We start from the raw sequence: 15015 nt of genomic DNA on the forward strand, positions 1-15015 counted from the left end.
AGGTCACTGGACCGGAAACGTGTTTTTCCTGCTCAGATGCTGCCAGACCTGCTGAGCTTCTCCAGCAACTTTGTTTTTGTTCCTGATTTACAGCATCCACAGTTCATTCAATTTTTAATTCTCACAGAGAGTTGGGCTTGAGAGGTCAAAATTCTGTTTCTGTTCTCCTAAAGATTATTGCGTGTTGTGTTTGTTACAACTCTTCCAGATAAGCTAAATGGTGGGCACATTTTGGAAGTGCATGAGAACAGTTTTCATAAGAGAATATGAGTGTTAAACGACAGAGGATAAATTTTGTTCGTATAGTCCAAGCATATACTATTTTAGCCAGAGTTCTATTTTTACTTATTGTTCATTCATTTTGTGGAATTTTTGTTATCTATTGACTTATTATCAACATTTCACTCAGTTGATATTGCTGCTGAACCTCTTTTTAGAATGTTTCCAATATTTTTGATAAGAATATAATATCTACCACCTCAACAGGAATGAGAGTTTCTACCACTAAGGTACTTTTACTACTTTTCAGATCTTTCTAGACTCCCAGCTAAAGGACAACATTTATCTCCCTCTCCCAAAAGAGAAAAATATATATCCTTCTGCACTTGGGAACCCATCATAGAGATTTTTGCATAAGAAGCATTGCACTAAAACAGTAAGTTTCATGTTACCAGCATCTCCCAAAGGACAATTTCAAATCACAATGCTCCATTTTGTTTTTTTCAATGTTCTGTTCACCTAAATAATATCACCCACCTTTTGTATTTTTCACAACTATACACAACCTTAAAAGCTCAAAACTGGCATCTGGCGTTGTTTGTATAGTCAGTCAGTTCACCTGCGCAATTAGACTTCATAGTTCTTACACCTCAGGTTCAGCAGCCACTGCATCTTTTTGTGAGGCCCTACTTGACTAACAACCTCAAGGCTCACATTTTCGAAGTAAGATCACTAATACAAAGCGATACTCAATCCATTCTGCTTGATTTACAATTCAACATACTTAAAAGCCCAAGGAGCTTGTCTTATAGTTTTGAATTCTGTTTTAAACACATTTATGGCACTGTTTTCAAATTCACTGCATCCACCCCACACAAAAAAAATCATCTACCTGCACCATAAAGATGCCTGAAAGCTGCCCCTCCCATTGTGCCAGTAAAACATGGCAGGGTGTACTTTCAAGTGGAGACAGCCCAATTTTAATAAAGCAGACTGACCTGTCCTTCAACTGTCAAACTGTAACGGCCTGAACCTTATAGCTGCATAACATATGTTTACTCAATGCCTTCTATAGATTCTTTAGGATCTGAAAATTTACAATCCATATCAAATAACTGCGAAGAGTGCACCTGAACAGTCTAGTTCTCAAGCTGTGCGATTATTATTTATCTATCAGCCTTTATCAATAATCTTCTCTGGGCCTCTCCACTCTTTAAACCCATCTCTGAAGTTAGAAACCATAGACTTGGGAGCAGTTCCTACAAACTGAAGGGTGACAAATCTAACCCTATAATTTAAAGAAGAGGGAGAAAGGGGGAAAAACAGAGAATTACAGACTGGTTAACTAACCTGACATCAGTAATGGGGGAAATACTATTATGAAAGTGTTAACTATGCACTTGGAAAACATTAACAGGATTAGACCTCTCTGCTTAGATTTATGAAAGGGAAATCATGTTTAACTAAACTATTGGAGATTTTGTGAACTTACCTAGTAAGATAGATAAGGGAGAACTGAGGTGGAGGGCAGGTTTCAGATACCACTTGAGAGGCTGGTGGGCAAAATTAAAGCACATGGGATTGGGGTAATATACTAGCATGGATTGGGAATCGGTTGAAAGACTGGAAACTGACATTGGGAATAAATGGGGCTTTTTCCATTTGGCAGGTGGTGACTTGTGGTGTACTGCAGGGATCAGTGCTTGAGCCCTAGCTATTCACAATTTATATGAATTGCATGGACAAGGGAACCAAATGCGATATTTCCAAGTTTGCTAAAGGCTCAAAATAGTAGCAATTCTGATTTGTGGAAGGATGCATGGAGGCTGAAGGATGATCAAGACAAGTTGAATGTGTGAGCAAACACAAGGCAGATGTAATGTGACGTGAATAAACATGAAGTCAAATACTTCAACGTGGAAAACGGAAAAGGCAGAGAATTATTTAAATGATGAAATGTGGATGTACAAAGGGATTTGGGTGTTCATGTAAACCAGTCAATGGAAGTAAATGGGCAGGTGCAACAAGCAATTAGGTAGGAAATGTTTGTTTCATTGCAAAACAATTTGAGTTCAGAAATAGGAATGTCTTTCTGTATTTGTATAGAGTCTTGGTGAGACCATACCAGGTTGTACTATGTGCAGTTTTGGTCTCATTATTCAACAGTCTATATACTTGGCATAGAGGGAAAAAGCAGAAGTTCACTGCTGATACCATGGATCGTAGACAGTCATATGAGGCAAAATTGGTTCACCTGGTCTATATTCACTAACATTTAGAAGAATGAGAGGGGATCAGGTTTGAAATGTACAGAATTCCAACAAGGTTGGACAGACTAGGTGAAGGGAGGATGTTACTCTAATTGGGAAGTCTAGAACCGAGTATCACAGTCACTGGATATGAAGTAAGCCATTTTGGACTAAGGTGAGGAAACATACTTCGCTCAGAGGGTGGTCAACCCCTAGAATTCTCTACCATAAAAGGATGTTAGGTTGGGCCACTTGACTATATTGAAGAAAGAAATTGATAAATTTTTAGATCTTGAAGGTGATAAGGAGTCTAGAACGTGACATTGTTTTCAGCAAGTGAATCAGCCATGGTAATATTGAATGACAGAGAAGACTCAAATGGCAGCATGGCCTATTTTTGCCACAAGGTTCTTTGTTTCTGGTGGGGGAACCTTGAACAAGAGGCATAGTTACAGAAGAAGGGGACACTTGTTTAAAACTGTGATAGGAAGGAATTTCTACTCCCAGAGGGTATTGAATGTCTGGAATTTCTCTGCCATAGAGAGTTGTAGAGTCTAGATCACTGAAAGCGTTTAGCGAGGAGGGAAACAAATTTTTGAAATATCAGAGGCTACAATGAGCTTCATTAAAGTTGAGGCCCTAGGCAGGTCAGCTGTGATATTGTTGAATGGATAGGTAGCACTGAGATGCCAATTGGCCTACTTCTGCTCTGAATTCTTATGTTCGCTGGATACTATGTCCATGTTAATAAAATGATTGATTCAAGTTAATTTATAAGAAACGTCTGCCTGTTTTAAAGATTTAGTATGTCATCATTTACGAATCTGACACTGGTGGAGCTCCAACTTTCTTAACATTGTTCCAATCCTAATTACTTAGAGATCCTAGTTAGCATCTAGCCTATTCCTCACACTGAAGATGTGCATCTGGTGTCTAACACTGTACAATTGAAAGATTCTACCACCAAGACATTCATCAATGGGCTGAAATGTCTTGTGATCAATCTCCTTTCAATTCCTATCTGCAACTTACTCTGAATCTTAAACTTTATTTTAGTTTTGAATACTCTACTAAAGACAGTTCATGGTGTAATGATACTTTGAATCACACATGAAATGTTGATTGACCACATCATGGGCATTTCTGGCATTCACTCTTTTATTGTAAGTCCCAAATTCACTTTGCTTCTTGAAATTGTGAAAAAAAATTTGATCCTTGTTTCTCTTAGTCAAACTCCCTCTTTACTGTCACCTGTATCCTTTATGTAAGCGTTCTTGCTAGCCAGTTCACACTGTGTCCCCCATTTTCCGTTGTATGACCAATTGCCCGTTTTTGCTATGAGCATTGCTGGAAAAGAATGTTTTAGAATGAATTTCTTTTAGCCTTTCTGATGTTTGTTCTAACATTGCATTTTCGATAAACCTAACTGCTGTCAAAACTGAAAGTCTGTCTAAATGCTTTAGTACTGTCGATTTCACAGTGCCAACACAGATTAAGGAATTTCCAGAACAAATTTCTGCAGTCTTGCATGCAGCCTGTTGAATCCCATTATGCACTCTTCTATTTACCCATAATAATGTTTTTCTGAATTTATCAAACACTGACTGTGCCTCATCAGCAGTTAGTGAATAATCTTTTTGATAAATTTAATATATGAAAGTTAACAATTTTTCCTAATCTTCATCCATGTTTAAATCATTGGTCTACAGTTCTGAAAAATCTTTACAGCTTCTTCTGATTTTGTATGGTAGTGCAAGCATCAAACAAAGCCACACCTTGTTTCCTGTTCAGTAAAGGTGTTACACAGGTCCACATGCCTTCCTCAATCTCGCAGTAGTCACGAAGTTCACATTTAGAAATCGGGACATATAATCATTCCCTGATACTTTAAATTTAGATTCTGCCATTGTGATGAAAAGTGTCAGATTTATATACAAGTATCATCTTTAGATTTTGGATTTTAAAATAGTGGTGTATGGGTTTATTTACTTCTCTAATGAGTATAAAAAATAACGAGGTCAAATAGACCTCATGGAGCAGTGACCTAATCAGGTATGTGTCTTGGAGCAGGAACTCTTTCTCAGTTAATGGAAATATGTTTTTATTATGATGTATTGGGTAAACTTTAAAGGATATTGGCATGTTTCAGGTATTGGGGATATTCAAGGATTTATTTTAGCTTAGGAAACCCATTGACTGACAGTTTTTAAAACATGTGAACTAAGAGCAGGAGCAGACAATTCAGCTCGTCAAGCCTGCTCTTGGCAGTTTGGCAGAAACCTGACTGGGATCAGCGTCAAATGTAGTTTCTCTCCTAGAAAGAAATACAGGACACTTCAGAGAAAGCACAGTTACCTCAGTAGAAAAGTTGAATTTGAATTATCTCCAAGCTAAGAGTCTTTGTTTAGAAATCTGCAGCTTACTAAAAGCTGATAAAGCCTAAGCTCTTGTTTTTTAGTATTCATGTAAGAAGACTTCACGGTCAACAGAAAAGAATTGGGGAAAATAAATTAATTCAAACTTGGGGATTTGAAATGGAGGAGCTATTTCTTTGACCCTTTCCTGATAGTATCAGGAAAAGATGTGTAATTTTAGATGACTCAGTTTTTCTTTTGTGACATAAATTTCTGTTTGTTTATTAATGTGATTATGTTTCAGTAACTGATCACATTAACTAAAATGAAAAAAAAAAATGATGTATCAAGCATAATTTTATTTTGGGATCTGAAGTGTCCAGAAGTACCACCAGCTGAGATTTTAACATCATCCTCTGTTAGCAAAGTTAAATACCAGAGGTTGAATGTGAGTTAGACAGATCCAGGTATATACATTTCTTGTCAGAGTTCTATTCCACCTGAAACGCCACCTATGCTAACCCCACTAATTATTTGTACGTACACTTAGTCATGTTCGCAACCAATTATCCCTTAATTGATACATAATCATTCAATGTTCCCTCATTCCATTTTGTTTTCAGTACTCGTGCCATACCTTATTGGATAATAACCCCACGGATGTTACACTTATCAGTCAAAACCATCAAAGCACCAATTCACAGTATTAGTGGTTAGGAAGAGAAGGATCAGGAAGTATTATTTACCTGTAAGTGACTTATTTCAGGTCTACATGGATAGAAACTAATGGTATTGCTCATCCTTAGAAATGGTCTGGGCAGACCAGTGGATAGAAAGAGGACAATATAAGTGATTGTGTATTTGCATTGAGTGAGTTGCTTATTATGAGTGGCTTGAAAAAGCATTAAACATGTAGATATCTCCCATATACCAAATGGCTGCTGTCTCATTAAAGAGAGATGATTGATGCTGGCTTAACCTGAGGGCTACCACGCGTTAGGTGAGAGAAGTTGAGAAAGAGAGTCCTTCATGGCGGCCCCAGCTGGCATGGGAATTGAAGCCATGCTGTTGTCATTACACTGTATTGCAAACCAGCCATTCAACTAACTGAGCTAGCTGACCTCCATCTCCCATATATAACATTTGCTTTTGTGGCCATATGATTTTTCGTCTGTTACAGATTTAATAGCTGAGCACTTTGCGTTAAACTCTTGAAGTTAGTGAGAATGCAAATATCTGAGAAGTAAAAAAATCTCTTGCTTGATCCATAATCTAGTGCTGCATAAATAATGGCCAATGTAGAGCCGAAGGAGAAGACAGCATAGAGAGAAATCCATTACTTCTTTGCACTACGTAAGTGTATTTCCATCCCCAACCCAAACAGTTTTCAAATGGTACAAGCTCTTGTAATAATTGTAAATCACTTAAAGAAGGAAACAGATAAACTACGGATGCTGGAAATTTAAACTAAATCTCAACATTCACATGGTAATTAAATATTAAGACAGTTCTTCAAACTTCTTCAATCATTCACTTAGTAACTCCCCTTTCAGCATCCAGTTATTGCTCAGAAGGATTGCTTTCACTTTTTTTTTCTTGGCATATATTCTATATTCATTCTTTGCATGAAGAAATGTTATTGACATTAGTCCTGGATTTGCCTTTTATTTGCTTAAACCCAAGTCCCATTGGCTCGCTTGTATAATTTAACTTGAAAATTCTACAATTATTTATTTGTTTCATTTAACATAATGCTGAAGAAAATCCCAAGTTTCTCTCGACTTTTGGTATAAATCAGACCACGTCATTTCAGCCCTAATGATCATTTTTATCTTTGAAAATAGAAAGTCTATTTTATTAACAATTCATACTCAACCTACTAAATTATTAATGATAAGAACGGAGGATGCTTGATTTATACGTTAAACCAATCAGTGTCTGAAAGAGAAACAGCAGATGTAACCTTTCAACAATTCTTATCAAGGCTACGCTGAATATTAAGGTATATTTCTCTTAAAAGGAGAGCTGTCTTTAGAAAAAAAAATTAGCAGCCCATTTCTCATTTATTTCCAAACAAGTAAAATAAACCATTTATAAAAGCAATTAAGTCAATCTCATCCAAATGCAGTATCATTAGAATTAAAGTCCAACGTTGTCTTACTTGTGTAATAATTTGCTGGACTTCTGCCGAGTGACAGCAAGGAGCAACAATACAGTTCCAAGTCCAGATGGTAAGTGACTTGGATGGGAACAGCTGAAATGGTACTCTTCAGTGTCAGTAGCTGTTCTTCTACGGTTGAGGTCATGGTTTTAGAAGTTTCTATTGGCTTGGTGGGTTGCTAAACAACTGCCACTGTATGGAATAAATTGAGAAACTGAATGCTTGAGGTCATGGATTGGGGACCAATCAAAAGGGTTATATTGTCCTGAATGGTATCCAGCTTCTTCAGTGTTTTGGAGCTGCCCTCTTTCAGGCAATTGAGTGAAATAGTAATTGGCCAGATTGAATTTGTTCAATTTTTTGTGGACAGTAAGTCCCTGCTTCAAATTGGCACATTTTATTTCATTTTAACGTGAGTCATGTAATATGTTTGGTGTTCATATTGACTGTTTGAAGTTTCAGTTAAACTTTGCTTGGCCATGTCTGGCACAGGTCACGTTACCCAATCATGCTACCTTGGAGTGGTCACTCCAGTGGATAGTCCTCCTGCTTGCTGATTCTCCCTTTCACCTCACTCCTTGTTGCTGTGAATGTTCCCACTCACCAACCTTTCTGTTTGCCAATCCTGTCTCTGACTAGTCCTGCTTGCTGACCCTCCCTCTAACAGATCCTGCCACAGTTTGACCCCCAGCCCCACCCCGAGTTAGAACTAGTCCTCCCTCTTGCTCCCTGTCTGGCCTGTGGCTTATCTGTCCAAATCTGCAACTTGAATCTGCTTTCACTACAAAGCTGCCGTCCCTGCCTCTTTACTGTAATTTGCAGGACAATTCTTCAGATTTTGGCGCAAGTCTCCCAACAAGTGAGTGACTTGCTATGACATTTCAGAATAGTCAAGGATCAACCATGTTGTGGTTATGGAGTCACATTTGATGTACGTTTAGAGGAGGCTATTGATTTACAGCAATGAGGTAGTTTCATAATCCTTATTACTGTTACCAATTTTCATTTCAGCTTTATCCATGCAATAAATTCCACCTACTGTTGTTGTAAGATTTGAATAGCTCTGGAGCATTAGTCCAGGCCTGTGGATTTCTAGACCAGTAACATTAACATTGTGATCTGTTCCACTGTGTTCCCTGCAAATCTGCATTATTCACTAGACTTATTGAATTGAAGTCAATACCATTACGTACTTCCAGACTCCTTTATTTTCTGTTTACCATTACGTACTTCCAGACTCCTTTATTTTCTGTTTTCTAACTTTTGTTTCCTGAGCCTCCACACTTCCTTGTGAATGTCGCAGATACCTGAAGCAGTCCCACCAGCAGTATCACTCTAGACATGCATTCAAGTACACTGACCTTCTATTGTTGGGTACTAGGAGTGATCTGTGATTCCTACCTTACAGGCTCCATTGTTAATTTCTCTCCTGTCACAATTTCCTAAAATATGTCAACAGGACCTCATCCCTTTCTTACCACCTGTGTTATTGATATTGACCACAATCTCTCTCTGGTCATTTTCCACAACTGGGTCGCTGGCTTGCCAGCATTTATTGCCAGTACCTAGTTGCCTTTGAGAAGGGGATGGTGAACTTCCTTGAATTGCTCAGGTCCATGTGATATAGGTTGACTTGCAACGCCCTGAGAAAGGGCATTCTAGGGTTTTGACCCAACAAGGAATGATGGTATATTTCCAAATCAGATGGCGAGTGGCTTGGAGGGGAACTAGCAGGGCTGGTGTTTCTGTGTTTACTGTCCTTATCCTTCCAGATAGAAATGGTTGTAGGTTTGGAAGCTGCTGTCTAAGGACCTTTGGTGAGTGTTGTGTCGTGCCTCTTGTATATAATACACACTGCTGCTACTGAATCGGTGGTTGAAAGAGTGGATGTGGTACCAATCAGGCCTGTTTGTCCTGGATGATGTCAGGCTTCTTGAGTGTTAATAGAACTGTACTCATCCATGCAAGTGAGCAGTATTCCATCACTGTCCTGACTTGTACCTTGCAGATGATGGACAGGCTTTGGGGAGTCAGGAAGTGAATTACTTGCGACAGTAGTCCTAGCCTCTGACCCACATTTGTAGCCAATGTATTGGTATGGTGAGTCCATTGAATTTCTAACCAATGGTAACACTCAAAGGTGTTGGCAATGAGGAATTCAGTGATGGTAACGCCATTGATTGTCAATGGACAGTGGCTAGATTGTCTCTTATTGGACGTAGTCATTGCCTGGCATTTTTGTGACCTGAATATTACTTGCCACTTATCAGCCCATGCCTGGATATTGTCCAGATCTAGTTGCATTTTGACATGGTCGGTTTTAGTATCTGAGGAATTACGAATGGTGCTGCACATTGTGCAATCTTCAGCAAGCATCTTGACTTCTGACCTTATGATGGAGCGAAGGTCATTGATGAAGCAGCTAAGATGGTTGGGCCTAGGACACAACCTTGAGGAACTCTGCAGATATGTCCTGGAAGCTGAGATGACAGACCACCAACAACCATGACCATCTCCGTATGTGCCAAGTGTGACTTCAGCCATAGAAGAGTTTGCCCTTGCTACCCATTGACTCCAGTTTTGCAAGGGCAGCTTGATTCCACATGTGGTGGAATGCAGTCTTGACGTTGAGGGCTGTCACTCTCCCCTCACCTCTGGAATTCAGCTGTTTTGTCCATGTTTGAACCAGGACTGTCATGAGGTGAGGAGTTGAGTGGCCTTGGCCAAACTCAAAGTAGCTCCCTGAGCAGGTTATTGCTAAGCACGTGCTGCTTGATAGCATCGTTAATGACATCTTCCATCCATCACTTTCCTGATGATCAACGGTAGACTGATGGGGCAGCAACTGGCCGTGTTGAATTTGTCCTGCTTTTTGTCTATAGGACATACCTGGATAATTTTCCATATTGTCAGATAGGTGTCAGTGTTGTAACTATACTGGAACAACTTGGCTATGGGAGTGGCACGTTCTGGAGCACAAGTCTTCAGTAGTTTGGCCAGAATGTTGATGGAACCCATAGCCTTTGCGGTTTCACTGCCTTCAACTGTTTCATGATATGCTGTGGAGTGAATCAAATTGGCTGAAGACTGTGACGCTGGGGACCTCTGGAGGAGGCTGAGATGGATCATCCACTTGGCACCTGGCTGAAGATTGCTGCAGATGTTTCAACCTTATCATTTGCAATGATGTGTTGAGTTATTCCATCGTTTACAGTAAGAATATTTGTGGAGTTTCCTCCTCCATTAAATCGTTTTTTTGTCCACCACCATTCATGACTGGATATGGCATGACTGCAGTGTTTAGATCTGATCAGTTGGTTGTCGGATTGCTTAGCTCTGTCAATCACATTCAGCTTATGTTGTTTGGAATGCAAGTAGTCCTGTTTGTTAGCTTCACCAGGTTGACACTTCATTTTTAAGTATGCCTGGTGCTGCTCCTGGCATGCCCTCCTGCACTCTCCATTGAACCAAGGTTGATCCCCTGGCTTGATGGTAATGGTTCCATGGGGTTACGTGACTGGGCTGGAGCAAAATTCTACTGCTGTTGATGGCCATGGTACCTCATCGATGCCCAGCCTTGAGTTGCTAGATCTGTTTTAAGTCTGTTCCGTTTAGCACGGTGATTGTGCCACACAACTCGATGGAAGGTGTTGTCAATGTGAAGGTGGGACTTCATCTCCACAAGGACTGCACAATGATTACTCTTACAGATGCTGTTATGGAGAGATGCATCTGCAGTCGGCAGATTGGTGAGGATGAGGTAAAGTATGTTTTTCCATCCTGTTGGTTCCCTCAACACCTGCTGCAGATCCAGTCGAGCACTTAAGTCATTAATTTCCTATCCAGCTCAATCAGTAGCGCTGCTGCTGAGGCTGTCTTGGCGGTGGACTTTGAAATCCCCCACCCAGAGTACATTTTGCTTTGTTGCCACCCTGAGTGCTTCCTCCTCGTGTTGTTCAACGTGGAGGAATACTGGTTCATCAGTGGTGGGAGGACGTTACTAAGGAGGATTTTGCAGGGGCATCAGGGTTGTTTCTGCCATTGCCTTTTTCAGTGCCCAGGTCGATGGCAGATGTTACATCCAGTTTCATTTCTTTGTTGAGATTTCCTAGCGATTGATAGAACTGAGTGGACTTGCTACGTCATTTCAGAGGGCAGTTAAGAATCAACCCTGTTGCTATGGATCTGAAAGCACATGTCAGCCAAACCAGGTGAGGATGGCAGATTTCCTTCCCTGAAGGATATCAGCACACCTGATGGGTTTTTCCTACAATTAGCAATGGTTTCATGTTCGTTGACAGCTTGTTAATTCTACTTCCCTTTTATTGAATATAGATTGCCCTGGCAGGATTTGAACCTGGGTCCCTAGAACATTCACTGAGTTTCTGGATTAATAGTTGAGTGATGATACCTAACACTACTACTTAAAGCGCAAGTTTTCATCTTGGAATTGGGTCTGAGGTCACAGAAACTGATGACTCTACTATCTAGTGTTTTTTTACTTTCCTCCTCCCTTAACTCTGGGTGTCATGAATTTTCCTTGTGAACTGATCTCCAAAAGATGCTCCCAATCTGGCAGACTTACTGCTTTTGCATTTATCTAGTGTTCTGTGCCCCTGTTTCCCCTCAGTCTCACTTTTTCTGTGAAGGTTTCAGTGCTCAAGGAACAGTTGGCCACACTACAGCAGATGAGGAGCTTCTGGATCAACCACTCCAGAATATGCTAGGTAAAGCAAAAGTACAAGACCGTTCAGGACACAAGAATAGTATAAGAGTGTGAGGTTTGTTGGCCAGCCACAGAGGATGAGAGTGAAGCAGATTTGTCTGTGTGTTGCGAGTTCAGGTCCAATTACTCAGTGGTTACAGTAGTAGAAACTTTGAATTGAGTGACCTGAGCAATACTGCAGTATGCATAGATGAGCAGGTAAATCACAAAAAAATCTAATGGACAGCAATGAGAGTAACTTGATGCTTGGGAATTTTAACCATCTTTTTTATAGCCCCCACCACTGAAGGTGCATGGAGGTAATGTCTTCAGCAACCCTCCCCGCACCCAGTCTTCTGCTGATAGAATTTGTCTCAAATTGAGCGGTGTTTACAGAACAAGATGAATATGGATTAGCCTGAAATATTCTTAGTGAGTTGGAAGCTCTTTTTAATTTTTTTTGCATTTGTGGGTAAAGATGATCAGCCAGGCAGGAAAAATCATCAAGGAAGAGCTGTGTAATTGTAACAATGACAAGTTGCCACAGTGTGGCAGAGGAATGTATTCTAACTCGTGCCCTCTTCACTTGTTTATTTCATGGTTACTACTAGAACACCTAAATGGAATTATGCTTTCCAGAACAGACAAATTGAGCCAGATGGCCTTCTCTTTTATTGTGAGTTTAATATTGTCCTGTTTCTAGGGTGCTATAGAATGTGTGGAAAATCTTCTGGAGTGGGAGGAAGAGCAGGCAAAGGACATAGTCCTTATTGAAGCCATGGATATGAATGTGAGGTCTTGCAAAAGGAATTTATGGACTAACAAACTAAGCTGAAAAGATCTCCACAGTATGGGTTTCTGGACTACTTTCCATACAACAGTCTGGACAATTTACAGAAAATTGAGCAGGTCTGTAAGTGGCTACAAAAGGGGAGAGGTCACATTCTCTGGGAATTTAAGCAATTATAGCAGCAGTGAACTGTCCCAACAGGAAGACTCCATCTGAGTGAAAATTTCACAAATACATCCTTGAAGAGATGATAAACTGAGCAGTGGGGGCTGATCTAAATTTACATGCAGGGTGTCGTGGGAATGGTAGGATGAGTGATATGTAGTCTAAAGATTTAGAGAGGGATAAAAGAAGTAGTAAAGGTGTTGGAAGAGTTAAAAGAGGGCAAACATTTTCTCTCAGCAGAAAGTGCAAGAATTGACTGTGAGGCATTTCTCAAGGCTGTTAGGGATGGGCAACAAATGCTGATCTTGTCAGTGACACTGACATCCAATGAAAACATTTTAAAAATAAATCTGTAAACAGTACATACTGATACAGATGGAGGTAAAAGATATTTTAAGACATCAATGACAACATCCAACAGTCATGATACAAAAATTTGGTATTATGATTGATTTTTTTTAAATATAGAAAATTCCAAATTAAAACAATTATGGATAAGCTGTGGCTATCAAATTGACCCGGAATTTCTTGAAATAATGTCTGTAAAGACAGTTGTCATGTATTTTCCCATTTTGTATGTCAATTTCACCATTACTCCATATTTTGTTGTGTTTTTATTTGAAATATGCCACTCTATGCACAGCAGTGAGTCCAAAGCAGTAAAATTCATTTTGTTTGTTAATTCCTGTAGAAATTCAGTATGGAGTATTTGTTTATTTATATGTCAGAAAAAACACTAAAACTGACAAACAAATATGTAAAAAGAAGAGTTTTCTTTAGAAAAATTAGAGTTCTTTTGTAACTCTTACAATACACCATGAGGCAAAATGAGCTATGGAGTTTGAGGGTGCTCGATCCTGATTATCTTTAGAAAGGATTCTCACAGTAATAGAGTAAACAGTCACCCAAAGAAACAATTTCATAGGATTTCAAAGATTACAGTAGTTTTTCAATTACTATTATGTAGCATTGCATTGAATAATTTAGTATAAACTACATTTAAATTGAAATGCATTAAATACCAAACATGTGGGCTCTGTTTTGATCAATTGGATCAAGAGAATTTTGAGTTGAATGAATTCAGGAAAAGCCTTTGAAATCTTGATCTCTGGTGTATTATGGTGCCTTGAAGCAATCTAGCAAGTTTTAAATGCATTCCAGTGTTAATTTGAAAGGATAATTGTAGTTTAGTCATAGACAAATAACATAGATCAAAACCTATAATTAGAGGATCCAAAGTTCAACTTTGGGTAGCTAGACATCTGAAGTGAAGTTGAAAATGAATATCAAATGACATGGAAGAAAAGGAATACAATACGATTGTCATGTGAATTGCAAAGTGCTTATGTAAAAAAAGATACAGAGAAAGATGTTTTTGAAACAAATTTTAATCGTGCAAGTAACTCTGGCTCCAAGGCATAATCCACATTCTCAGCATTCATTATAATCATGTACTTTATTATCCAATTCTTATTATTCTTCAATGTTGTGACATGCCAGTAGAGAGTGGTTAAATAGATATATTAACGTATTAAGGAAATAGTATTACATGTTGTAATGGAAATGCCACTGTAAATTTGATGATAAACTGCTTAAAATAGTCAATAAAAATTAAACTTCTGATACTAAATTGCCCTGCATTTCAGACCACCAAAAGTTGGAGATGAAAGTCAGGAAAAACAAACAGAGATTGGCAGACAGTACAAATAGTTACATAATAATGATTTTAACTATTCCGTGATGTTTTAGAACGAAGGTAATGTATGTCTCTAGGCTAGTAATCGAGAGACTCTGGTAATGGTCTGGGCAAATGGGCTTGAATCCCATCTAAAATTAAGTTGGTGTAAAGGTGACAATGAAACCACTGTTGACTATCAAAGAAACCCATCTGTTCACTGCCTTAGAGAAGGAAAACGTTCCGTCCTCACCTGGTCTGATCTGTATATGACTCCAGATCCACAGCAATGTGTGGTTTACTCTTAACTGCCCTCTGGAATGGCCAAGTTATCCACTAACTGCTACAAAATCTGATAAAAGGTAGAAAATTGGACAGACAACATGGGCATTGACCAAGGAACAGCAAGTGACAAGGAGGGCACACACAGCACTTGTGTTGCAAGTTCTCCTTACTAACATTCTGGGGCTGATATCAAAATTGAGAAAACTATCTCGCACACTAGCCAAAGCAATAGCCTAGCATACTTATGGAATAATACCACATCCTAGACATCACCATCAGTATCCCTTGGTGTGTCCTGTTCCATCACTAGGACCAAATCACAAGATAGTGGCACATTAATATATTGGGAGGGAGTTGCACTGGGAGTCCTCAACGTTAACCTGACGGCATGAGACTTCATAGAGTTCAGAAT

The 15015-nt window shown here is 39.2% G+C and overlaps 1 protein-coding gene across 3 annotated transcripts in view; it reads left to right on the plus strand.

Annotated features, from left to right (window-relative positions):
- The window catches only part of efcab7 (EF-hand calcium binding domain 7), a 95240-nt gene that overhangs the window by 58744 nt on the left and 21481 nt on the right, over positions 1-15015 (plus strand). The window lies entirely within an intron of this gene.

Source organism: Stegostoma tigrinum, chromosome 8, assembly GCF_030684315.1.
Source record: "Stegostoma tigrinum isolate sSteTig4 chromosome 8, sSteTig4.hap1, whole genome shotgun sequence".
Taxonomy (NCBI): domain Eukaryota; kingdom Metazoa; phylum Chordata; class Chondrichthyes; order Orectolobiformes; family Stegostomatidae; genus Stegostoma; species Stegostoma tigrinum.